We start from the raw sequence: 26,800 nt of genomic DNA, 5'->3' as shown, positions 1-26,800 counted from the left end.
AGTGAAAACAAACATAACTAGTTACATTTCACCCTCAATGTATGGCCAATAATTGCCTTTTAATGTGTTTTTAGAGCTGCATACATGAAGTCAGGTTTCCCATCCATTGGACAGTTTTGGTGACTGTCATCATCGGCCCTGCACGAGCTCACCTGAGAAAACCAAACAGCTTGCAAGACAACAACACACGACTGCACCTTATGATTCCACAAAAAGCTCACAAAGAAGTATTTATGAGCATTAACCCTGACTGCAACTTTGCAAGATTGATGAATAATGATGAGCATGGTGAAAAGGGGGCATCTTTTACTGTAATATTATGGGATGTATAGTTACTGTGTGGTCGCCTTCTCACTCGCTTTTTAATGAGGAACTTCTCTTTTATCTTTCTGATGTCTCAGGGAAAACCTCGGGCACGTTAGCATGTTTACCAACCGATGTTGCATATTTATATAGGTTGCTCAAACAGATCAGATTTTTTCTTCAGAGTTCCAACAATAAGCACATAAATGATACCTAAATGTTTAAAGGTGCAACTTGTAAAATACGGCCAGAACTCTATAGCTGACTGAGTCCGCCTGGACCGTGACCTCGGACCATAGCGTCCGAGTGGGGAGGATTTGACGGTTTTGGTGAGATTCGTTCAGTTTGTCTTGAATGAAGTGTGATTTATGATTTACGGTGTTGTAAAGTACTTTGAGTGGTACATCAGACTAGAGGAGCTCTGCATAAGTACAGTCCATTTGCTATTACCATTTAACAGTTAACAAGATCACATTTCCTTCAAAACATGTTCGCTGATGCAAATTTGTTTCACATATAAACCATAAATGTAATTTCCATGAGACAGGATTGGCCCATTACAAGCACAAGACTGTCTCATTTTAATAGTGAAAGTGTTTTAGTGCTTTCTGTAATTCTTTGAACATTTCAGAGAAATAAAGTACGAATTTCCCATTAAACATACTGAATAGTGAATTAGAATAATTATCACTTCCACCAAAAGTGTTTAGCTTTTTAATATATGAGACCAATTACAGTCAGTAGGTGCCACATTGCCTCCTTAGTATTTAGCAGCTCTGGCAGGAAATCTGCACTCCTGCAGTCCAAAGCCTGCTGGGATCCTGTTTTGATTCTTTGAGTTTTTCTTAAGAACCACAGAATGATAAAGAGGGAGAAAAATAGTGACAAATTTATGATGCACATCAATAAGAATGTAAAATGCATCTATAGGAAACATCCATCATACACACACTCACACACTCTACAGCCACTTGACAGGACTCCCAAAGGCAACAAGATTCACACGGCCAGATACGCAACTATTGTTTCCCCCCAAATTTTCTTTCTATTTCCAGCTTTAACACAAGATCTTATTTAATGAGCTCTTGAGCTAGAAGTAGGCCAAGGCAGAAAAACAAAAAGCACTCATGTGGGGCTTCTCTCACTGAGGCAGGTTTCTGTTCACTATCTAACAAAGCTGGGTGATTTCAGCGGCTTGCAAATTAAGGGTCTTTGGGTCACTGTCATTCACGACCCTTATTATGCCCCACAGTATATTCTCTAATGAAGATTGGCCACAGTGAGAAGAGGAGGAAGGATAAAAATAAAAAAAGAAGGCTGGAAATTGACAGTGGTTAACAATTTGAGGTGAGATTGTTAAGCTCATTGGAAGGGAGGATACAACAAGATGAGCGCAGTTTACAACCTGCAGACATGGAGGGAGTATTCATCCACATGAAAACAAGTCCTCCTAAAGACTACAAGGACAAGAAAAATTCATTTTCACTATTTGTTGGCTTCACGTATGACAAAGGAAATGGTTTTTTATCAATTTAGACGTAAGTGTCTGTTATGTAAACGTTACCTAACACTTTATTCAAACATCAGACATCAGTAAAAGAGATTTCAAGGAAGAAGAGCACTTTCCATTGCCTCCAAGGCTAAAACTCAGTTTGTTATTTAAGTCTTATGTAATGAGCGTAAGTTGTTTGTCGAGTGTTCTTTGTTATTTCTGTTGCTTTCATCTCCATTTAGATCAACCTTATTATTTTGTATGGATCAGCTAACATGCAGATCCTTCATGAGATATGGGAGGTGTGTGATGATCGGCCAAAACACCCTTTGCTGCAAGGGTTTGCCTAATTTATAAAGCCTGATATTGTGGAAGCTCATACTACATAAAACATTTCAGGTTGTGACTGTCCTTTAATTCCAGTTTACTCACATGCTGCATGTAAAGCATAGTGCATAAACGAAAAATGAAAAATATAGGTTTTACACTGGTTATGATTTATCATTTGATGATAACATGGTTGTACAAAGGTATCCATTAACTTCGCCATCAAGTCCCCATAGCGAGGAGAAAAATATTTTCAAAAAACTGAGATGAGAAGAATCTCTTCAGTTGACACAGTTTTCTTTTTTTTTCTATGTTTCATGAAACTTTTTTTTTGTCTATAATAATTTAGTTATGCATGTACTAGTCAGGTCCCAAGACCTTCCATTTGGATAAGGCCTTGAAACGAAAAAGACACACTTTTGTTTTTCTCTGTCAATAGTTGACCTTGCTGCTGCAGCCTTTAGTTTAATCTTACAGATCTTATACAGATTCCTGCTGCTGGATCTGATTTAGGAGGACTGGTGTTCGAGAACTGGAAGCTTATTTTGACATGAGTTTGACACTGCTATGATGATTACATGCTGTATGTTGTTGTTGTTGTTGCATGTTGTATGTTCACAAATGATTATTACTGTATATTATTCCCATCATAAATGCCCCGGAGCCAAAGGCGACATCTTCTAATAGATTTTCCATTTTGGACTCTGATCCGAAACCAGCAGCTCAACTAATCAGTTAATTGAGGAGCAGTTTCAACACTTCAATACCGAGTATGAATATTAAATATTATAATGTAACAACAATTAATAACCAGTTTCCAAAATGCAGTCTTTGGAAACATGTAGCAGCATTTTCAAGGAGTTTTACTTTAACTCACAGTTGGTCTTGATTAGCCCCCGTCCCCAAAAACAGCAGCTTAAAGCTTTCCACACACACAGATTTGCAGTGTTTAAATTGATGCAGCCATCTGGACTGCCTCGTCTCACAGCAGGTTTGCACATTTGAAGCAGAGAACATACACTGGAGTGAGTGTACTTGACCTGGGCTTATAATGTACAATATAATACAGTTGGATGTTTTAATGACTGAATTCACAGTACATGGCTGTCAGTGCACTGACCTCATTGCAATTATGAGCACTCCATCCAGAGCATGAACCAGGAACACATATTGATAGAACCATATTCGTATGAATAAGGTCGTAACTTGAAGTCTTGTACACGAATAAAACGTGAAGCTCTCGAGGTTGGAGATTAGTAGAATAAAAGAGTTGTCATGGGTACCACAGCCACGAATGTTAGCATGAATCCACCTGCCTCATGTATTATTACTTCTGTGATGCTTTGATGTGTGAATCACATATTCAGTTTGCCTGAAAAGAGTGAGTTCTGGCTCTTAAATCTGCTCTGACGGTTAGACCCTCGTGATGAGATTTAGAGGTTGTTGGTGTTTGACATGTGTTATACCTAATATCTGAACTACTTTTGCAGTGTTTTTGATTTGTGAAAGTGGTAGAAAAACCTGGAAAGAGGATACACTTCTGCACTGCCTTCTTCTTTTAAGATTTGGAGTTAAAGTTCTAAAACTATCCAGGACTCTTTCAGGTGAGGCGTTACAATCAGAGATGTCCTGATTGAGTCTCTGTAGTCCCGATGCAGATCTCCGTCCTTTAAAATTCTGTATCTGCTCATACAGAATCAAGTATTTTCAAATTGCAGTCCACTATGTTCAGTGCTGATTAAATATGTATCGGACCCAACGGACAACACATGTCCTTTTAGTTGTCATCTTTCAGCTCTGGCTTGGTCTGCTGCATGTTTGGTTTTCTCCATAAGCCTCCTTGCCTTTTGGTGCTGGTCATCTAGTTAACGCTTGTCTAAGTGATTTTCCATTAAATAGCTGTCTGCAGCTTTATATGGGAGGGCTGGTTTGAGTCTCAGAGGCTAAACCTCTCACTTTAACTTCAGCTTGAGAACCAAAACAGTGAATTGAAGTCGCCTAAAATCTGCACAGAGGTGAGTTGAGTGGTGATTCTGCAGGAGCAACACTTTGTGCAAAGTCATTTGACTTAATATCAAAAATTTAACTAAATGGAACTTTAAAGTGATTTGCCTGATGAGGCACAAAATGAAACTTCAATATTTTAAACTCTGCAATAACAGCTACTTGTATGTTAAATTTTAATGAAACCTGGAGAGTTAATAACTTTTGTCAGACTGCTTTGGCCCAAGGCGTGTCTGTATCATTTCTGAGGGTCCACATGTTTGATTTGGTTAATGTTTACATCTGACATGTTTATTTATATTCATGCTCAGCCCACACACTTCTTGAGTGTCATTAGTGAGCAACTTCTTGGCAGGACTGCAAACATAAAAGTCTCAGTCTCAAGTCTGCCATGTGGCTGAAGCAGACTGCTTGATAATATTTTTGTGTTATATAAAAATTTCCACCGTCGTAGGCCCACAGCTGACAAACCAATATGGAAGACATCAGCAAACTATGAATGTTTCAAAGAGTCGCATAAGCATTTTCTGATTTGACATCTTTTTTACGGTCGGGTTAAAGTTAAGTAGAGGAAACTGCTCGGTTATTAGGAAACTGAGACGATGTGCAGATTTATTTATCTCATTTAGCATCATTGATACTTAAATGATTTAATTAAACAAACCTAACATGTCGCCCGATTCCTCTGTTGATTACCTTAACGTCTTTAAATTTGACTACTTGGCTGCTTCTGCATTTTCCCACCAGGGTTTTGTGTCTGCAGGTGAAGGGAGGACTTTATAGCAGACTTTAGATGTTCATGCTGGAAAAAAAAACAATGAAAAAAAAGCAGTTTACCAAACAAGAAAAATATGAACAATCCTCAGACTGGATTGCACTTGTGCTTCTCTCAGCGATGATAAAGCATATTTGAAAAACTCAACAGCACCATGAAAAGCAGAAACATTGTCCCACGGTGAGGACTGCAGACAATTGTCTTTCTCTGTGTGGGCCTACCTTTACAATACAGAGTCCATGGTGGAGTCTGTGAGCTAAACAGGGTGCTATTGAGTGTTAGAAATAGTGTTTTCTTTTTTTGTTGTTGTTGTTGTTATTATTAGTGTTATTTTTATGATAACTGAGCTGCAGCAGGGGGAGCCTCTAAGTCTTTGCATATTCAGTAATGAAGGGATTTGATGAAATATTCACAGAATCTGCTACAGTTTACAGGGTGGGCGATGACATTATACTCACACCAGGGACGTGGACAGTCCAACGACCCGTGCACATCTCTGCTTGTTGATACGTTCAGCATTTAACACAATCTAACCACATTTGTTAGCTGAAAAGCTTTGAACCTCATCACATGCAAAATACGAAGTTAACTGTCTGAGTTGCAGATTTTGTTCCAAACTGGTTTTCTCACAAACAGGTTGTCGTGTTCAGGTGTAAAATGTGCGTCTTTTCATCCACCAGTTCTGCCGAGGGCTGAGCACTCTCTCCTTTTATGTTGTATAAAGTGTGAAAGGAGAGCAACAATCAGCTACAACAATCAACTGTTGTAGTCAGCAGGAAAACAGTTTTGAAGTTTGCTGATTATTCAGTTATTTTCAGGCTGCTGTTGGATGCAGACGATGGACGCAATCTTTTTTGAATGAACTTGGTGTAACAGCTGTGCTTTCTTCGGGTCTGTCTGGTGTCCTCCTTTTGGAACCTGACCATGTTTAATAAAAACAGCTTGGAGAGATTTTGAAAGGTCGAAAATCACAAGAGTTGGGCTCAGCTTGAAGGGCATTGAAAATGCCATCTTTCATAGTTGCGGTAACCCGTTGGTAGAGGACCTTCAAATGTTGCTCTGTGACTGCTGCTTCAGATTCATTAAATGAAGCAGCAAAAATGAGAAATTCATTTATTCATTTTCCATACCGCTTATCGGTCAGGGTTGGGGGGCAGCTGGAACCTACGCCAGCTACCTACGGGCTTGAGGCAGGGTGGTCTGGAGTGGTCGCCAGTCAACTGCAGGGCCGACACACAAAGACAACCACACACTCACACCTAGGGACAATGTAGAGTAGCCAATTAAGCTAATATGTATGTTTTTAGGATGGTGGGAGGAAGCCGGAGTACCCAGAGAAAACCCACACAGGCACAGGGAGAACATACAAACTCCACATAGAAGGGCCCAGACCGGGATTCAAACCTAGAACCCTCTTGCCAGGAGGCAACAGTGCTAACCACTGCACTGCACCACCGTGCCACCCAAAAAGGAGAAATTGTTCATTTGTTATAATCAGGTCTTTGATAGCACCTAAATCTAAATTTAGCACATTCAACATTTTATTGTGTATTGTGCATACAACTCCTCCCCCAGGAGAAAATTAAAAGTAATTACAGTCATGAAACAAAAGACAACGTTACACGACAAGCACTTCACTCCCTTAAGTAACACAGCGAGTTACTTAAGGGAGTGAAGTTGGCAGGCCACCACTCGCAGGTGCAGCGAGTGTGTGATTTAGCAAGTGAGAGCTTGTGAGCATTGAACGACAGAAAAGCAAGCGAAGCAGGAGAAGCGTAGCAGTAAGTGCTCAGTCTGCACTCAGTTAATAAACATTGCAGCTTCTCAAGACCAAAAAAGTTTTGTCTGTTTTTCCCAACTGCTGGAAAAGTGAAGTAAGGTGGGAAGTTAAGCAGTTAACTTGTTAAGTTGTGCTGCTCATCTTGAGGAAATCGTGTCCCTTTCAAAAGCTTCGTAATCCAGCTTGTACTCTGTTTTTACTTGCATTTTACACAGCACAACTATTTTGGAATTGGGATTTGTAATGGCATTTATCTGGCATCAAACTTGGAGCCTTATGAGTGTGCAAAATTTTCAATCCTCTTAGTCCAAACAGAAAAATAAAGTAAATGTTAATGAGCCCATATTATGCATGTATTTTTTTTTTTTTTTTTTTGGTAAGTCAGTGTGTAAACAGGAAACTGTTTGCTGCCTTCAGATTGGGAATTTAAGGATGATAAACATACTGCCCCTTGTTGCTAAGGCAGAGCACAAACACCAACCTTCCCTCCGGCACCCTCTTCTCTGGTTTTCTCTGACCTACAGTGCAAAGAGAGACGCTTCGGCATAAACTCAAAACTATGCAGCTGACAGCACATTCGTTGGATGTCACCGGCAGAATATATTTCTAATTAGTACTGCGAATTAAATTATGACAAAGCATGTGAGTTCAGTCAGTGTGGCTGAACATATGTTACCCAAATAAAACTGGTAATTGAAAACACTGCATATTTTGCAGAGAGCATAACTTTCTTCCTAAATCAGCGGGAGCCTATTAACAGCAATCGAATTTCACACGAGCATAAGATGTGCAAAGACAAATTAATTCATTTGAACTAATTCAGAACTGCCCCCCTTCATGTAGCAGGGAAATCCATTCATGTCACATTGATCTTGATTTTAGCAGGAGGTATTATGATTCAATCATAGATATAAAAAGACAATAAATGCTATTTTAAATCTACTGAATATCAGCCTAATTTACATAGAAAGTACCCAGCAGTTTTACTATCTGAACATTTGACAGACATTAAGGAAAAGGTTGAAGTTGCTTTGTAACAACCTCAGACAGCAAAGACACTGAAAAGAAATTCTACATTTAAAAACTCCTCGGAGTCTAGTGAGGCTTTATTAAGATTTACATAAACCTGTTACAGTTCATCCGTAATCTTGTCACTCTGCAAATATTTTGAAATGCTAAAGCCTGGAAAGTACAACCAACAATAAATCGACTGTGAATGTTTGCTTTATGAGGAGGCGCCGGAATGTGACAGAAAGTATGTATGAAATTTATCGACTGAACCTCATAAAAAGCACAATGTGACAGAATTCACCAAACTACACATTGTCACTCTTGCACTATTAGTATGTAAATGTGTGTCACAGTTTCGGTAGCATATAAAAAATGTTTCCAGTCCTTATTGCATATAAAGAGATTTTGGGGACACAAAAATCTCATCCCTCAAATCTGCTATCTGATCTTCCTTGACTTATTTGCTTTGCCAGAATTCTGCAATTCATGGCGCCAAGCAGCAAAGATTAGAGCCCACAAAAAATCTCCTGTAGGAGGTTTATGTTTCATTGTGGCTTCCTCCCACCTTTAAGCCTGATTTATGGAAGGTCGCTCGACACTTCTGACGAGTGTCGCTTGACAAAAATCAAGCAATTTGTTGTTGTTTGTTTTTGATTTGTGCACAGGCAAAAATGTTTGAGTCGTGTCCACGACAAACAGAGACCTCCCTGTGCTTTTTATGCTTTGAGAGTGTTTCTATTGCCTTGAGTGAATTACAGTCTGCACAGTCAGCTGTTTGAATCACACAAATGTTCCGCTGTATACATTATCTCAATCTACAATGACTGATCGGATCCCAGTCTGTCCGCGAGAGGCAGATTACTCTCACTTCTTACCGACTAGGAAATAAAAATCAATGAATCAACAAATACTGTTGATTTGTTTTTCCCTTGGAGCTGACATAAAAAATATACTTGGCTCAGTAAATGCCTGCTGTCAGTCGGGGGAAGGCACTTTGTCCGGCCGCTGTCCTCTCGGCTCTCGAGGAGCCGCTGCTGACAGACGGCTGCTTCTGTGGACGCAGACGCCGAATGCAGGTCGGAGTGGATCGAAAACTACTGTCTCCATGGCAACGTTAGTAACACCACTCAGTCAGATTGCTCTACAAAATATGACAGTGTCCACGACATAATTCCTCGTGCGCAGCCTGAAAGGAAAATGTCCAAAAGCATTTTTTTGTTCTGTCAAGCGACAAGAGTGGCCTGGCATAATCAGGCTTCAGGACTCTGGAGTTCCTCATGTGTACTCTAGTTGACTCTGTTTAGTTTTTCCCACCTCCGCCGGTCATCTGAGCATTTTCCACCCACCTGTGCATCCTTTCTTCACGTAACTGTTAGCATCAAGTAAATAGCAACTCAAAGATCCCGTGATTATCGGTTTCTTCGTGTGGCTGGGTTGGGTCTAAGCTCTGGATTAATTGAGTAACAGTGGCAACACGTTTTGTTCGCAAATTCAATGACAAAGCTTTTAAAATTCACCTCCTCTTTGTCACGCCGTCTCAGAGAACTGCTGAAAAACTTCCTAATTCCTAATTCCTGCTGACATTAATACTGAACTATGGCAGGCCACATCTCTGGTTAAGTTCCAATTTTTTGAATTCATGTTTAAAGCTGGTAAATGGCTCAAGCTTTTCTGGGCTTTTACACTGAAGCATCCCATCAATGCCAGGACTCCTAAGTGCTGCACTGTCCCCGTGGGTTTACCTGGTGTGGCTGTGTTCTGTACGTTCCTCTATTCTTACCCCGGACTGCCTCGTCCCACCAATAAATCTCTTCTTCTATTATTTACAGAACCTCTGCACAGGGCGCTCAAATTGGGCGAGATTAAATGTAATAAAAGCGAGGAGAATATCGTGTTATGCAATCAAAGTAATATTATACTGATACAATAAAGTCTCTTTTAAGTGGATCTAAAGCAGAAAATATGATGTAATATCAGATGTGATGAACATTTGGATGGTTCAGAAGAATTACAAGCATGCAGAAAAACACTGCAAACAAACTATTGGACAAAAGACTTCATATTACAGTCAAGTCTCTGTAAAGATCAATTTGTTCCTGAGTTGTTTTTTCAGAGGGACAGTCCCTGCAGTGAACATTTTCAGGCATTAGTACATTAGTTTCCCAATGTGCGTATAATGGAATTTATCTAAGCATAATAAAGGAGCTGACAGGGCCAAAATACCAAGTCTACAGAGCACTACAAGGACAGAAGCTTGTCCATTTTATTATAGTAAAATAAAAGTCATTGAGCCCTGCTGTTTCTCTTGGCTTTAATAATTTAGTACACAAGTATCTGGGATGAGGATTTGCCCAAAGCCCTTTCACAACTGTCAAACAACTGTGTGATCTTTCCTTTTTCAAGTCTTGATCTTTCAAAGAGTAAACAAACCTCACCGCCCATTTTCTCAATTAGCACCTCACTATATGTGACACTTTTTTTTTTTTTTTACCGCTACAGTTAAGGCCGTTTTGGAAATTTCAGTTTTTGTTGTTGCGTTTGTGTTTGTAGTAGGCAGGGTTTTATTGTTCCGCGTTGTCGCACACTTCCCTGCACCAATCAGAGTTCAGCAACGTGCATCCATCCATCCATTTCCTCTGCTGCTTATCTGTGCATGGTGGCCTGGGGGCTGAAGTCCCAGCTGACAGTGGACGAGTGCAGACCCTGGACTGGTTGTTGACAAAAAGGCAGATATACACACACATAGGGGCATGCAGAGTAGCCTAGAGTAGCCTGTGCATTAGGTTAAAACCCCTGCAGGCACATGCAAACTCGGCACTGAAGGGCCCTGACCGGGATTCGAACCTGTTGACAGGGGGACCATATCCACACAGTCCTGATAGTTTTGGACTATTATCTTACTAAGTTTTTTAAATCCAGACATTAACTTTGGTTCTTATTTGCTAATGAACTAGTAATGCTGTAGAGAAATACATAAAAATTAAAATCAAGTTCTACAAAGTAGAATCAAACATGTGATCAGTATTGTCATCTCGGTTACTTATCGTTTGATAAGATTGATTTTAATTTTAAATTTTAGCTTTTTATTCAGTCACTGTTGCTTGTGCAACATTAACATTTGGGAACTTTGAGTTCTTTTGTTAAATAAAACATGTTAATATTAAGGTAGCATATTGAAAAACGTTTTGCAACTCCAGAATTGACTTCTTGTAGCAAAAATTGTCACATGATACCCCTCCTTGTGCTGAAGTGGACAGTTTTAGTATTTTAAAATGATCCAGCTGAGTATTGGATTTTCCTGTTAACCAAAAGGAAATTGAAGGAATGGATATTTAAAATGGAAACATTTTTTTTTAATCTGAGGCCTGAGGTGTTGATGCTTTGAGTAAAAATGAAATGAGACGCAGCGTACGTATCGACAGCTATAGAAAGCCAGAGGGGGCTGCTTAAATGAAACATGGCTACGGTCTGCAGACTCTGTAAGGCACCACTTCACCTGAGACCTGAGCAATAACCGCACTTAACAAAAGCTGATCTCCTTCACACAAAGGAGAAAGTGAGGAATCGAACTCAGGTTCTTCTTGCCACTTGGCGTCAAGGTTAGCCACAGAGACAGCACGACATCCTAACATTATGAATATCATCAGTCATTCCTTTGGTCTTGCGGCTTGTCACGGTGGTCAATAGAAACTCATTAGTCTCATTTGAATGTGAGAAAGAAAGGAACCCTTAGGGCTTTAAGAGTATTTCCCATGTCTGCTGGGGCTTTATTAACTGATTTCTAGCAAGTAATCTTTCAGACAGAGAAATTCTCTTTAATAATCAGGGGCAATTAACTTCCTGGAATAAATCTGAGGAGGTTACATTCAGAGCTAGGCTTAAAGTCCCACATTGACAAAGTGATGAAAACATTTTTTTTTTCACCTTTGAAGCTTGAAACTTAGCTAGAATACAACTTTTCTTAAGTCAAAAAGATGCGGAAAAACTGATTCATGTTTCATTCATTCTTTATAGGCCAACTTGAATATTTCAATCCACTATTTACTGGTCTCTCATATTATAAGTGCATATATATATTTATAATATGAGAGACCTCACCTTATTCAAATGTCTCTTCAGCTTGGCCATTAACCAGAACCAAGAGGAGAGAGCACATCAGTCATGAGTAGTTTTAGCTGCTGACCGCTGACTTCCTGCAACATATAGAATCAATTTAATGATCCTTATGTACAAAGTCCTCAATGGGCTGGGACCACCTACATTGCTAAGTCTCTTGCTCACTCTTGTTCACTATTGGCCTCGTGCCTTTTTTGCAGTTTCCCAGCAAAAGCGTTGCTCATTTGCTGTCTTTTCGGTGAAGCACTTGGTGTATGTAATTTCTTTGTTGTAAAGCACAAGCCGCACTTCTTGTATGAAAGGTGCCAAAAAAAATTCATGTTTATTATTAGTATTTGCAAAAGTTGGAACCACTGGTTTGATATTTAACGCTGTTTTGTAGTTTACCAGCTTATATTAGTCTGAAAAGCAAAACAGCCGTCAGATAAATGTAGTGGAGTATGTATGTATGTATACATGCGGTGGAGTGGAAGTAAATTGTTTCCATGCATAGTACCTGAGTAAATGTATTTGGTTACCTTTCCACCACTCTCTGGACTCTCTGTTTGTGTTTTGTAGCTATTTTTCCTGAACCTGGCTTCCTGCCATCACACACAAACACACAGCAGTGCGGTGTTAGTTGAATCCTGCCTCTGGCGTTCCAGCATCCCCCTGACTGAGACTTCAGCATATCATGAAGTCTGGCGAGCTCACAGACAGTCAACAGCATTACCTCTCACAGCTTGTATTAGCCACTCCATACCTGCAGAAAAGGGTACGCTTGGCACTCACATGCTGACCTACTTTCCCCCATAAAAGCCTGACAGCATCTGCTCAGCCTGGAAATCAGTTATTCTCCACTCAGAGGAGGCAGGAGTCTTAACAGTCAGACAGTCTGGGCCGGTCAGCAGAATAAGGGAGCTAAAGGATGCTGAAGGAGAAGACGAGCAGAAAGTGACAGCGGGCAGACGGTAGCAATCAGATTTAGAGTCACTCTAATCCGCACATTTCACTTTTCCATTTCAGCCAATCTCCCATCTGAACTTAAAAAGAGTGCGACAATGGTAAAAACATCAATCACATCACAATTTACAAGCAGCCAAGATGATTTCTGCAGATTTGACCTATGAGCCTCCTGCAGGAGGAAAGGAAAAAAATTCAACTGGTCTTATTCTACTTCATTTCCTCCCAGTATGTAAATCAAAAAAGGTATTTAATCTGGTTGCTCAAACTGTGCACTGTGTATAGTGTGCGCTTGCCGTGTGTGTGTTTATTAGTCTGTTTATCATCGAAAATGAAATCTCAACTCTCAAACTACATTAAGATATCCATTACTGAAAACACACAGGAGGGACGCTTGATAAATATAACAATGCTGCAGATGTCTGCTGTCCATCCAAAATCTATACTAACACGTTTGTCCTGAGGGGAATATATCTGCATCTGACTGTAAAGTATACTCACTGAGCCATTTTCTATTTAATTAAGAACGCAGATGTTTAACCTCGGCTGCTCTGCTGAGGCTGCCAGCGTCTTCACTGAAATACTTATGTGTGAACTGCAAAAAGACATACTCGCACACTTAATGTTTTCAAAACTATTAGGAGGGTGCAGCAGGATCAAATAAATATACTTCCCTTCAGGTGTTTCGCTATTCTCACACAAGCGAAAGCTGAGAAATGTTGTGCAGCATCCTGCCGTCATCTCTCCACTCCCACTCTGTAAGTCTGGGACACATTAAAACACTAATTTGGGCTGGAGGCATTGTCTATATCTGGAATGTGTTGCCAAGACAAAGAATACGCCATTTCTAAACCTGCAGGGTGTTGGGATGGAGGCTTGACGCCTCTCTCGACGGGTACAAGCCCAGAGAAGCTCATGATTTCCCTGCGATGGCCCGGATTAGAAGTTCCTTCTCCTTAAAAACTTTTATCAGGCACAACACTGTTGTTAAGGTGAAGTTTGGGCCCAAAACAATTTGTTTAGGTTTAAGATCATAGCCTGGATTAACATAACTTGATAGGAGGCACTGTCACCATTATTATATTCATATTGACTGCCAGAAACAAACAGTGGACTCAGGTGTTTAAAGTCCCATATTTTGTGGTTGTTTATCCTCCCTATGCACTTTGTGTCTCTATAAAGACGCCAACCGACTTCCCCTTTTGCTCCCAACAAATGAGAGTCAACATTACTGAGCTGCTGGAGGGTGTACAGCATCAGGTCTGTGCCAATATAATCAAACAAAACTTATGAAATATTAAACAAAGATAAACATTTCAGAGGGAGTAAAACTCACTGAAGCAAACACGAAAATGTAATCTGAAAAGTGTAACTGATCATTTGCAAACAAGGTTTTTTTTTCCAGTTCAGTTTTATTTATATAGTGCCAAATCACAGCTGAAGTTATCTCATCACACTTTCCAAACAGAGAAGGTCGAGACCAAACATTCTGTTTCTGTAATCATGTACGCTATTGGTCTTTGGCCTTTTTTAAAAAAAAATAATATGTTCTTTGTTTACTGTTCTTACTGAGACTTTCTTAATCTAGTAAAGTGCCGCTGTGCTGTGAACCTGCTGCAATAGGTCACTCAACACCTGTCCACATGAGAAGTTGGTATCAGAACTGCAAACAAAAAGCCAGGCAGCACAGACGAGAAAGCTGGCAGCGTAATCAAAAGTGAGAGCAAAAGTCTGATGGGTGAGAAAAAAGCTGAGAGAATTGTATACAAAAGGATATATTATCATAAAGAGCAAAAAGATCCAACAGTTCACATGATAACACAAATCGTTTGTTTACTTTTGAGATTAGATTTTGATTCAGTGATTTCTTATTTTGTTTGATATTTAACAACAATAATAATCTTGTTTGATTATGGTGGCACAAACCTGATTGGTTAGTGCTGACACTTGAACACAACATATGCCATTTTTTGGCAAAACGACTCGTTTCATTCTCATGTCTTCTGCTTGCGCTGCTGTCGAGGTTCAATAGCGGAGAATCCAAAAGTGAGAGTCTATGTTATACAGTGCGTCTGCCTCTATGGGAAACCACCAGAGCCAGCACATCCTCTTGTAAAAAGCCCGAAGCGTCCAGTGGATCTAAACACTAACTGCCAAGTCTAAAGGAATCCCTGCCCTCGCACTCTTGTCCGCCCCTGCCGCCCCCCGCACTCCCATTCATTCATATTCAAAAGACATCATCATCACACAGCGCAAACACAATCATCTTCATGTCTACATGTTGATGTTTTTCATGGCCATCAGAGTCGCTGCAGCAGGGTACATCCTGCATTTACATTTTAACGTTGTTCAAAGTGCAGCTGTGCGAAACATCACAGTGCATTCGTAAAGACCAAATGGGGGAGGGGGGGGAGGACACTTGATGCAACAGCTTATTGCCTTCATGTTCTCCTTCCATTATAAAGACGTTTGGGCACTCGATAAGCCTCTGGAATCATGTTTTAAGAGAACGCAGGTCACTAGGAGTCTGTAACACACTGCAGAGCCAAATACGCTGGCCTCTACAACCCTCTATAAATAAACTGGCAGGGAATGGAAGACTAAGGGAGGATGGAAGGAGGGAGAGGGGGAGAGGGGGGAGACTGGGGAGAGACACTGCAAAGGGTAATCAATAAATCTCTAATCTCTTGAGTATTCTCTCCTCCTCTCTGCTCCCCCATTCCTCTGTGCAACCAGGGACACACACAGACACGTAAACACTGATACACTGTCTCTGTCTCTCTCGCGCACACACACACACACACACACACACACACACACACACACAAACACACCTCTAGCTGCCTGCAGGTCTGGTCTCATTATATCGACTGGGATTGGAAGGAGACTGATTTGTTGCTGCGCCTCCCGGTTTGTCAGACACGGTGACAGCAGTCATCCAGTCCCAGGGCAAAGTCAGAGTGGAGGCGCCAGCTCACACACAGCTAATATGCTTCAGCTTATTTCCCTAATGTCAGGTGCTAAAACTGCCCCATAAATCACACATTACACATGTGCACATCCCAAATGTGAATCCAGCCTGGCGAACTTTCTGTTAAAACCAACAGTGGAAGTGCGCAGAAACACATTACTGTTGCTTGTTTAATGTCATGTATGCTTATTTCATGAATAAATAACTCCTCCTCCTCCTCCGAGTCTCTCCTCTGAATAAGGGAGGGAAGTTGTGTCATTTGACCTGAGGAGATTGCTTTTTCACGCACTAAATTGGTGACTTGGCTTCAAAGCTATCAAGGCTCTCATTTTGGAAATTTCCTCAATTTCTGAGCAGCCATTTTTGAATTCATTAAGGTGGAGTCATATTGAACTGAATTACCCTCAGTCCCCGATCCCCTCAAGTGCTGTCTGATCATAATGTGCCCTCATTTGAGAACAGGTTCAGTGTGCTCGAGCCACTTTGCCATATGCTAACAAGTGCATAAAATTCTCACATGGCAGGGATACATTGGATAACAATAATAACAATAACAGCCACACAAACATAAAGAACAGTGGCTGTCTAATGAGAAAACACTCTTTTAGCCTTTAGGTTAGCTGCAGTTATCACCAAGGCTAAAATTTATTTTTAGAGTTTAGCACCTCCATTACTACATTTATTATAACAATAAAGTAATAAGGATTGAAAGCCCACAAAATGCTGCTGGTGTGCAGCAGGATTTGTTACCAAAGAAAAAAAAGCAGTCATTTGTAATATTAGGTTTTTGGCTATTCAGGCATAAGAGAAATTAGAGAGAAACGCATTTATAGCCCCCAAGATCCAAATGCACAGAAAAGTATGAGAAATAAACAGCACAAGGCAAGATGTAAATCACAACATAAATCACACCAAAGCAATCCGACAGCCAAGACATCGGAAAGATAAAGCATATAGAGACAGAGGTGAGGGGCAAATTACACGGTTATCAGGAAAACCACCATAAAGTGAGGAGCCTAAACCTCTCAAACACACAAACACAATACATTTATTGCAATATGTTCAAGAATTCAAACCATGAGGGTATAAAGAGCCTCATATTTGTGTCCATCAGACAAGACAAGGCCAACTTTACTGAAAAGCAAAATTCAATCAACAGTTAAATTACATGAACTACTGTAGGCACCACAGGGTTAACTTCTCCAGCAGATGCTTCACTACAGAAGCCTGTTGTTCATCCAAACATGCTTCAGACCCACATAGCTTCATTTTAAACCATACTGACGTCCAAGGTTGCCATGTATGTCATTATGAATTCCATAAATAAACTGATGCACTTCATCCACACTATAAACTCCATGTGGCTTCACTGCAGTGAGCAATAGGGCACGTTGATGTAAAATAAATATGTGACACTGTAAGACTGTTTTATCTGAGAGGGGAATGTTGCATTTAACATTTGGATTTGGGTGATTAATCCACATTGAACTGCTGTCGGGAGTTACGGGTCCTTTCTTCATGTGATCATCCATCATTGATGGACGCAGAAAACGAACATATCTGTCATTAAGTATTTAGAAAAGGAAGGAGGGATTATGGAAACGTGTGTGCACCCCGTCTGCTTTCACATCCTCTGCTGCATTTGTCACAACTGCAGCAGAATGTCCTGCAGTAACAGTGAAGACATTAAAAATAAACAGTCGTGTTTAGATCTTGAATGAGCGAGCCACAAAAGCCATTTGGTTTCCACGAAGCCACCCTTGCATTTAATTGTTCACAAATAAATTGGTAGGAGCTAAATGCCTTTGGAATCTCAGAGCATCGGGGAGGGAGCGGCGCTTGCACTTTAAGGTGCGTCTGGTGCTGTAAAATGCCCTCATGTACCCTGGCCTTTAATACGTCTGCAGAGCAATCATCAGACCAAATGACTCCCATGAGATGGACGCTCACGGCAGCACGGAGCCACCCCACCCCCACCCCACCCCCCATGTTTAACAGTGCAGCAGACACTGATGGACAGAGAAAAAGCTGTTCCCTACAAATATAAACCTGTGTAGAGGAGAAAAAAAAAACAACAACCTCAAACTCTGAACTCAAACCCATCACACCACACCATCACTGATTCCACCCTGTTGTGGTCCAGCCTGGTCTGTTAGCCGTGGATACAATTGATTTCTGAATGACAGCTAACCAAGAATGCTAACTGGCTATAAGGAAGCCAGCTAGAGGCAAGCTGAGCTGGATTCACACTGTTCACACACACAGGGTTTTTTTCTAATTTATCACACACGATGGATGCAGTACTTGTACTTTCTGCACTTCTACCTTTGCAACTGATATTCTTGTGTTCTTTTGTTTCTGATGACACATGAGGTGTTTCACTATGGCAACTCCCGCCCTTCGACACAGTATTAAATAACCAATAATTCAACCAATAAAGAGACGACAGCTGTATGCCTGTTCTAAGTTGATTATGTAGGCGTTGTTGTCTCATTTTGACTCTGACTCTGACACAGTAGTGATGACACATTAGCCCTTTTGTACAGTTAAAAGCTACAAATCAATCCGTGTGCTACAGCGTGTCCCTTCTCTCTTAGAACATTTGCCTTCCTTGAACTGAGAAGTAGCTGCATATTGTTAAATGACGTGCTGCATAATCAGTTTCAGGAAGTCAGTTATCTCAGTGAGCTATGGTGGCTGGCTAGCACCAATATATCACTGGCCAGTTGGCATTTTACCAGTTACGTTTTAGCATAACTAACTTCGGCAGACAATTTATGACTTTTATTTATGAATAACGCGAAGATCAACAAACCTGTAGCAACATGGCTGCAAAGCTCTGTTTATGTGTATGGTTGTTTACAGTTTGAATAAGGCTTCAGTTGACCAATACAAATACACAACACAGCTAAGAAGCTAATTCAGGATCTTTGTGTGGTGTGACTATGGGGATTTCAGTGAGGATAACCACCACAAAAATTCAGATTAACAGAAGGTTTTCCTGATCTTTGAATGAACTCACACCTCACACCTCACCTGTTTCACAAGATGCATAAAAATAAAATCTGTCCTTTTCTCTTGTGACCAGGCTGAAAGTTTTTTTCAACAGCAGTATGAGAGCGTCACACTTTTACAGCTGCGAGAGATCATTTGTCAGCGTGAACATAAGCCATTTGAAGTGTAGGAACAAACAAGTGATGCTGTCATTTTTCTGACGAGGACAGTCTCATGCGCCTCAGAGAGCTCAGTGTCATTTCCTTTCTGAAGCTTAGGTTACCATCTGTACTATTAAATATTTGTTAGTAGCAGCAGACTCAGGTTGTCTGAGGCGCAAGGCTGAAAAAAGCATAAAAGGGCACAAGTTGTATGCAGTGGGGCAGCAGCTAGCAGGAAGTTGTGATGCTTTTATCATGAAACAGATCCAACCCGTGGTTAAGATTAGAACTGGTTTGTGTGACTTCTTTGTAATTAAACCACAAAAGGAACTATCAACTGTTTAACCATTTAGAGGCAAATGGAAGCCAGCCAATAGTCTATCATGCAGCACAGCCTATATGGCCATGCATCACATTCCCTCCATTTTAAGCGCACTCGATCTACCACAAAGGTGTTTTTGTTTTTTTGTTTATCCCCATGCGATTCGCCCCCTGTCCCCCTGGAGTCCACCAGTGTCTGTGAGTGCAAGAGAGGAAGACATGAGAGGAGGACACGTGTGCCAAACAAATCAGTCCATTAAAGACTCTAAAAAACATTGAAAAAAGTAAAGAGACGAGCGTTACACATCTTTAAATTTTGACACGTCCTGCTCATTTACTGGAAGCAGACATGCCTGTGTGTGTGTCTCTCACACACACACCTGCAGTCACCTCTAATGGCAAACAGGAGTGCAATATTTCACGAAGCATGTATGGCTTCTCTGTTTTCCAATAATGGTCCCACATTCCCATTTGCCCTTTAATATGCCTTCTGGTGCATTCAGGTGATACTAATGACAGCCTCAAATGGCAATACCTTCACCGTGTGTATAACACTTACTAAATAATTCCCCCTGAACAAAAATATGGATAAAACTGATTTTGCTGGCCTGACACAACCTCCCGATGCTGCGCACCCTTTGTGTTCTCTGCTGATAAAGGTGTCGCAGATGAAAAAGACCTGAGCTGCATGCTGTAGGGAGAAACAAATCTCTGACAGCTAAAGTATGAGATCAAACGACATGGGGACGGCGGTAAAGAGGGAGGAAGGCAAGAGACGGGTGGTGGGGGGTAATAGAAAGCTCAGTGGACAGTGACCAATGAGACATGTGCGAGGGTACGGCAGTGGCATAACGAATCAGAACTGGAGGAGAGAGAAATGGAGACCAATGAGAACTGCCCTGCAGAGCGAGAGTGGCATATCAAATTATTAATGGAAAAAGAGTGGTAGGGAGGAATGACAGCAGAGAGAGAGAGAGAGAGAGGGGGAACGAGGGCAATGAGTGGAGAGAGTACGACAAAGAGTGTCTCATGAGAACAGCACGACAAACTGCTGTGGCAGGCAGTGCTACTGACAACGAGGCGAAACACCAAAGGGAGAGCAGGGACATGAAAATAATCAGGCTGGGGCCAACAAGCGAAGGAAAGGAAAGAGAAGTGAAAAATAGATGCTGGGGTCGTTCAGTCAGGGAGTTGTTAAGCAGCGGTGGACCCCGTGAGGATGTGTTTACAGTCATGGATGTTCCACTTCCCACGGTGCCCGCAGGACAAATCTGCTCCGACTTGCGTTGACGTTCTGGTCACTGCACTTTATATGATTTTTACGCACTCAGTTCACTGCACCTTACATTTTATTTTATTTTGCACAATATTCAATCAGCTCATTTGTTGTATATACATTTTTATATCGCTTTTATGCTGCTGTTGCTGCACTGTCATTTCCCAGCACAAAGTATATCTATCTATCTATCTAAACTCTCGGCCGGTATCAGAAGAACTGTGGTCATGTCAGATGTTTCCGCAGGTCATGACTTACATCCAGTGCCAGTGCAGAAACGAGCGTGTAAGGATGTAGAGGTCGGGCAGGTCTAACCTTTCGTTTGAGTCCTGCCACAGACCTTGATATCAGTGCTTGTTTTCTTGCCCCAGCGATGATCTTTTCACAGCCTTCACTGTAGTTGTCGTGCACATCATTAAATTAATCCCCACTGCATGTGTGAGAGGAGAGTCTGCATCATGAAACCTCAGCACCCATGTTGGCAGGTTACAGCAGACACACAAGCCCACATGAGCCGTCATTTCTTTCATATGCTCATGTCATGGTCCACCTGCTGACCATTTGCACTGTTTACCTCACCTACTTGCACTACTTCCACTCTGTACTACATCACTTTTGTACTACCTCCAGAACCATATTTATTTTACTTATTCTGTTATTATATCTCACTCATTCTTACGCTCTACGTATGCACCAACCACCAACACAAATTCCCAGTAATGTGAAACCTCTTCACTTACATGGTAATAAAGACAATTCTGATTCTGATTTTGAATAATAAAAGCTTTATAATCACCAAGTTAGGGGCAGCCGTGGGCGAGAGGTTGGAGAAGCGGCTTGTGATCGGAAGGTCGCTGGTTTGATTCCCCCACCGGATGGGCAGGAAAATTTTGAGTGTGGTGGAGTGATAATGTCCCCACCCCCCATTAGCCGGCTGATGTGCCCTTGAGCAAGGCACTTAACCCCCAATATATTGATGCAGCCCACTGCTCCTGTGTGCTTCACTGCATGTTGCATGTGTGTGTGTTTCAATCAGTGATGGGTTAAATGCAGAGAAGTCATTTCCCAGCTTGGGATTAATAAAGTAACTTAAATTAAATTAAAATTAAATTAGCTGCTCAAGTTAGGCAGCGCTGACCAAATGTGAATTGAGATTCTGAAGTTGCATTGCCAGCTTCTTGTTTTCAGAAACATACCATATTTCAGTGTGCTGTTTAGCTGTAATACGAGGGAGTTTGTGACCAGAGAGCCACCATATTGTTTCCTGCCATAAAATGGAGGCTCGTGAAAACGAGATCAAACTGATATGCAGTCTTTCTAGTGCACAGGTAACCCAGCTCACATTATTAAATTTTTCTTGACAGCTCGACTGATGCTGCTCCACTTGTTGGCTATCAACAGCTCTCTTCCCTCCATCATGTATGTGCTTATGAGTGTTTGTTATCTTTCATGTTGCTCAGCCTCACTGCCCTGACCTGTGTGTGTGTGTGTGTGTGTGTGTTCACGCTTCAGCTGAGCGAGGCCATCTATAAACCCCCTAGCACTCCTTCAGTCTGTCTCTCTCTCTCTCTTGTTGTCCCAGCCGGCTCCTCTGACATTTTAATTCCTTGTTTCTTAATTGTGCTGCTCTTTCCCTTCTTTTCACATCCTTACCTCTTCTCCTCCCCCCACTCCGATCATTAACACCTCATTCCCTCAAGCCTCCCCCCACCCGTTCTGTCACACCTCAGCCTCTCCCCCTCCTCATCCTTCTTCCTCCCTTCTCATCATTAGCTCTTCACCACCGACTCACACATTCCTTTCTCTCTCAGTCAGCCGCTGTCTTTCCCATTTTCTTTGCCTCCCTTTTGTATCCTTACCTTGTCATCCTTTACCCTATCAGCCCTCCCTTTATCCACCTCCCCTTTCATCTCATCCTCACCTCCCTTCCGCTCTCCCTCATCTCTCACCGACAATCAACCAGTTCAAATCACCACCGTGTCCACCAGCCTCCTCAATATGGCAAATCCACCAGGGGTGAGCAGGGCTTAGACTTGAGCAGGCTCAGGCAGCCCAACGCTGCCCTGAAGAGCGGACATAGAAGGCTGTGTTAAGAAGAGGATTAATCAAATAAAAGACGGGTTCTGAGCTCTTCCTGCTCACATGTACACCCACACTACAGTTACATGGCAGGGAGCCTTCTGCTGCTCCGTATCCAGTTGGATACGCACAGCGTTGGAGAGTAGTGAATTACGTTCTGCAGTAGCTTGCTGGTAGTACAATTGCATTACATTTATTTTTATTTTGCAATTTGTTTGTGTAGTTAGCTACAAAAGCTACAAACTATTTTGGGCCATGAAAGGAAAGGAATAAGACCCATTTTTTAGACTGGAGCTCAAGTCGGTCAAAGTTACATTTTTTTCCACTTTATTCTTATTTTAGTTGTTTAACATGCAGAACATTTGTTGCAATTTTGGCTTTGTGAGACAAAGGGTGGATGGGATTGTTTTGTTTAGGCTTCAGAGGTATTCCAGGAATCTGTGAAAAATATCTGGCTGTAGTTTTTAATGTTCTAAACTATACATACTGTACTGCTGTTCAGTACAGCTGTCCTGGAGGATATCTTCACTTTTCTTTGATTGACTGATATTCTGCTTTAGTAATCAGTCATAAGTATTGATTGGCACCACTGGGGAAGGGTCAGTCTAAAGGTTACAGAGAGGCAGGGCTGTGATTTTCGTTCAATTCCTCAAACCAGCAGGACAAAGCAAGACCCCAACCAGCCAGCTGCTCAGATCAGACTGTGATTGTACTTGGCAGCAGATATATGTGTGTGTGTGTGTGTGTGTGTGTTTTAGGATATATATATAATATATGTTTTAGCAAAGCTGTTTGAACTACTTTCTCTCAGTAGCTTTGGTTAACCAAACTAGATTTCTCCCTAAGGTAACTTTGCTGTAGTTTTACTTCTTCCTGTGTGAAATAATTTGTAGCTTGCAAAGCTATGCCTTCAAAGTAGCTCCCCCACCACTGGATATGCAGGTAATAAGATGGAAGGGTTAGCGATGAATATTTCAGAAGGCCTGTGCATGAAATATAATGGAGCCGACCGAGAAACACGGAGGTAAAAAAAATGGGGTTGTGTTGCACTTTGCAGAATCAAACGGTTTTTGAATGTGGTAAGGAAGTAAAGCGGTGCGCAGCAAAAGAGAGGAGTGATCAAACGCAGCCCAGTTCCTGAAGAGTCAGGAGGAAGGACTTTTACAGCGCACAGTTTTAACACTGTTGAGTTATAAATCCAATCCGTGTCTGCAGTCCAGGTGCAGACTATGTTTGTTTAAGGCGTCGATTCGGGCATAAAAAGTGAAAGTGGTTTCACACTTGGTTTAATTGCGTCTGGGCTGAGGCTAATTTGACTCAGTAGCAGAAATTTTTCTTGAAAACCCTGAGATGGCGGCTTGTGGAACTCAGGAGAAATCATGCAAACCAATAACGGCTCATAACTTGCCAGAGAAAAGGAATAATTTTGAGCTCTTACAAATTAAAAATCCACAGTTAAGTGCGATATCACATATTAAGCTGAATTATTCTCGGTGTCATCATTGCGGGTAAATGAATGTCAAGGGGCCAATCAGCCTCCAAAAAAATGGTGGTCCATGTTGTCTAATTAAAGAGCCCCCACCTGACTGCCCAATCATTCTGACTACTTCAGTAATTATGCTGATTAGGAAACCTCTTTAGCCTCAAGTGAATTTAACTACCGCAAATACACCCCTGAAATCTCTACATGTTGATGATGTCTCAACTGTGTGTCGGCTAATTCTACTTTTCTGTTAGATTTATTTATTTATTTATTTTAAGTTAGACTTTCATTGCTTTCCCAGTAATTTCCCAGTAATGGGACTAATAAAGGATTATCTTATCTTATCTTATTATCTTATCTTATGGCACAAATGATCCCTCTATGGGGGATTCACAGTGTGCCTGATCAATACTCAGAAATGACTTTTTCTTGCTTGCAACACCTCAGTTTGCAACCTTCTGTATTTTCACTTTTAGAAACTGGTGACTGCAATCAGAAATGCGCACCACAGGTAGAATAAAAGCTCAGGGATGTGAGTTCGCAAAAGAAATGAGAGAATTTCACAGTGATTTCAATTAGACGTATGATGCAGCTCTTACACTTCCACCTGTGCCCAAGAGCTGGATGGAGATGGAAAACAGTGTCACCTTATTGAATGTAATTTTTGTTTCTTTCATTTACTTGCCAAGCTAGTCATTGCCAATGGCCACATTCATACCAAGACCCCGCTGCTTTCGATCCCTGAGGACGAGCGCAAACTGTCGCGTTCCTCTTCTGATCATGTGGTGTCACCAGCCACGTCTTTTCACCTGGCAGCCAAGAGTTTCACCACACAACGTGTGATTATGCAAAAACACTCTCACGCTTACCTTTATACAGCTCAGACTAATTTATAGACAGGGGAACAGAAACATGTACATTGTTTCTCACTTTTAACTTTTTGCTTTTTTAGCTCCTGAACTTAATAAGACTCCAAATTGCTGTCACGTTTATTAAATGACAAAGTTTGTCACTTGTGATTTCCCTCTGGAAAGATCTGAGAACTCTATCAGCCCGGCTGCGTCATTTGACTGAGCCTTTCCAAAGTGTTTCAAATCACTGCTGGAAAAAACAAAATCATCTGTTTTCCATGTGTGACACTGCGGTTGTCAGATGCGTTGCTGTTATTTTCACCAAAAACCGTGATGATTTGCCTAATCCTAACCAAGCTGTTTTGGTCCCAAAGCCTAACCAAACCTTGAAAGAATATTTTGACACAATGGAAAGTACAATTATTTGCTTTCTTGCAAAGTTAAAGAGATGATGCCACTCGCATGTCTGTATATAAAATATTAAGGTTTGGTCAGAAACCGCTTTCCAGCACCTCAAAAGCTCACTGACTTTCATGTTATATCTCTTTAGATTAATCTACAATCAGAACAAAGTGCAAAACAAGCAATTTGTTGTTTTGGGGGGTTTTTCTGGGGCCAGCAGCAGTGACTTCCTGGAGTCCCTGCAACTCCAGGAAATACCATAAACCTCCCCATGAACAACCACATTTTTACATTTTTTTTGTACGGATTAAACAAATGAGATATAATATGTTAATTAATACACAGCCTTTATTGAAGATCCGAAAGTCCCAGGGCCCAATGCTTAAATATATGCTATAAATCATTATATATATTTGAACCGCTGCCATGAACAAGACTGGTCCAAGGAAGTCATAGAGGTTTACTGTGTATAACTATGATCGTGACACTGTAGTGTGGAAGAAAATACATCCACACTTTGTCAAATCACAAATCAGGTAGCGGTACCATCATGCCAAAAGAGACTACAAGTGTGAAGGAGACCTCTCTGGTGCTGTGGAGGAGGAAGGAGGACTGTGTGCTGAGGAAGAGGTAGGAAAAGTAAAGAAGGCAGCAAAAAAGGTGCAAACCGCGATCATCCGCCAAAAAACTGATTTCTGTTTGCTTCAAAGATGGCAAACAGGACTGGACTGGTTGTAATGTAGGACACAGAGCTGAATCCTTTGGGGCAAAGTTACATTCACTTAAAGTGCTTGTTTTTGTCATTCACAAGATGAGATTGTGAGGAGAAATCTCACTCTGAAATCTCGAGGTGAGCTGTTGCATTTGCTGCCTCATTTAGATTGTCAAAACCAGCTAAATATTCAGGCATGACTTTGAAAATAAATTCTTGCCGGCAGTTCCTCACATTAAACTACAAACTTCTCTCTCCAACTCTGACTCATGTTTCCTCTGTTGTATTTCTGCATACTGTTAGACAGTCAAACTGCGAGTGGCAAAAAACAAAGCATTTCAACTGTGGACGTGAATTTGCCGGTCAAAGTTACCCCAAAAGATTATGTTGCAGCTATTGTAATCTTTTGGCAAGTGAGACACACATGTACACACCAAAATATGCTAAAATTGGACCCAGGTTTTAAAATACCAGAATCCCCCTTTAACTCAAACCATGATCTTTCCATTATCCTAACCAAAATGTTTTAAAAAAATACCGGAATTTCCCTTTAATGTAACTGCTCGATTGAACAGTCGCTAATGATTGACAAGAATCCCAACTCTATTGGCCACCTGAAGCCTTCGTAACTGCAAACATTTGCTTTTCATAATTCTCCAAATTACATATTCATCAGGCAAAGAAAACCATCAATTTTCTATCTCCATCTCATCTCTACAGAAAACAGTCTGCTATTAATCTTTGGCACATACACATAATTTAACCAGACATTAACTTCATGCAGAATCCTGACAGGAGAT

The 26,800-nt window shown here is 41.2% G+C and overlaps 1 protein-coding gene across 3 annotated transcripts in view; it reads right to left on the bottom strand.

Annotated features, from left to right (window-relative positions):
- Positions 1–26,800, bottom strand: part of tspan4a (tetraspanin 4a) — a 111,241-nt gene that overhangs the window by 42,526 nt on the left and 41,915 nt on the right. The window lies entirely within an intron of this gene.

This window comes from Scatophagus argus, chromosome 1, assembly GCF_020382885.2.
Source record: "Scatophagus argus isolate fScaArg1 chromosome 1, fScaArg1.pri, whole genome shotgun sequence".
NCBI lineage: Eukaryota > Metazoa > Chordata > Actinopteri > Scatophagidae > Scatophagus > Scatophagus argus.
Note: the sequence above shows the minus strand (reverse complement) of the source record. Positions and strands in the feature narration are given on the sequence as shown.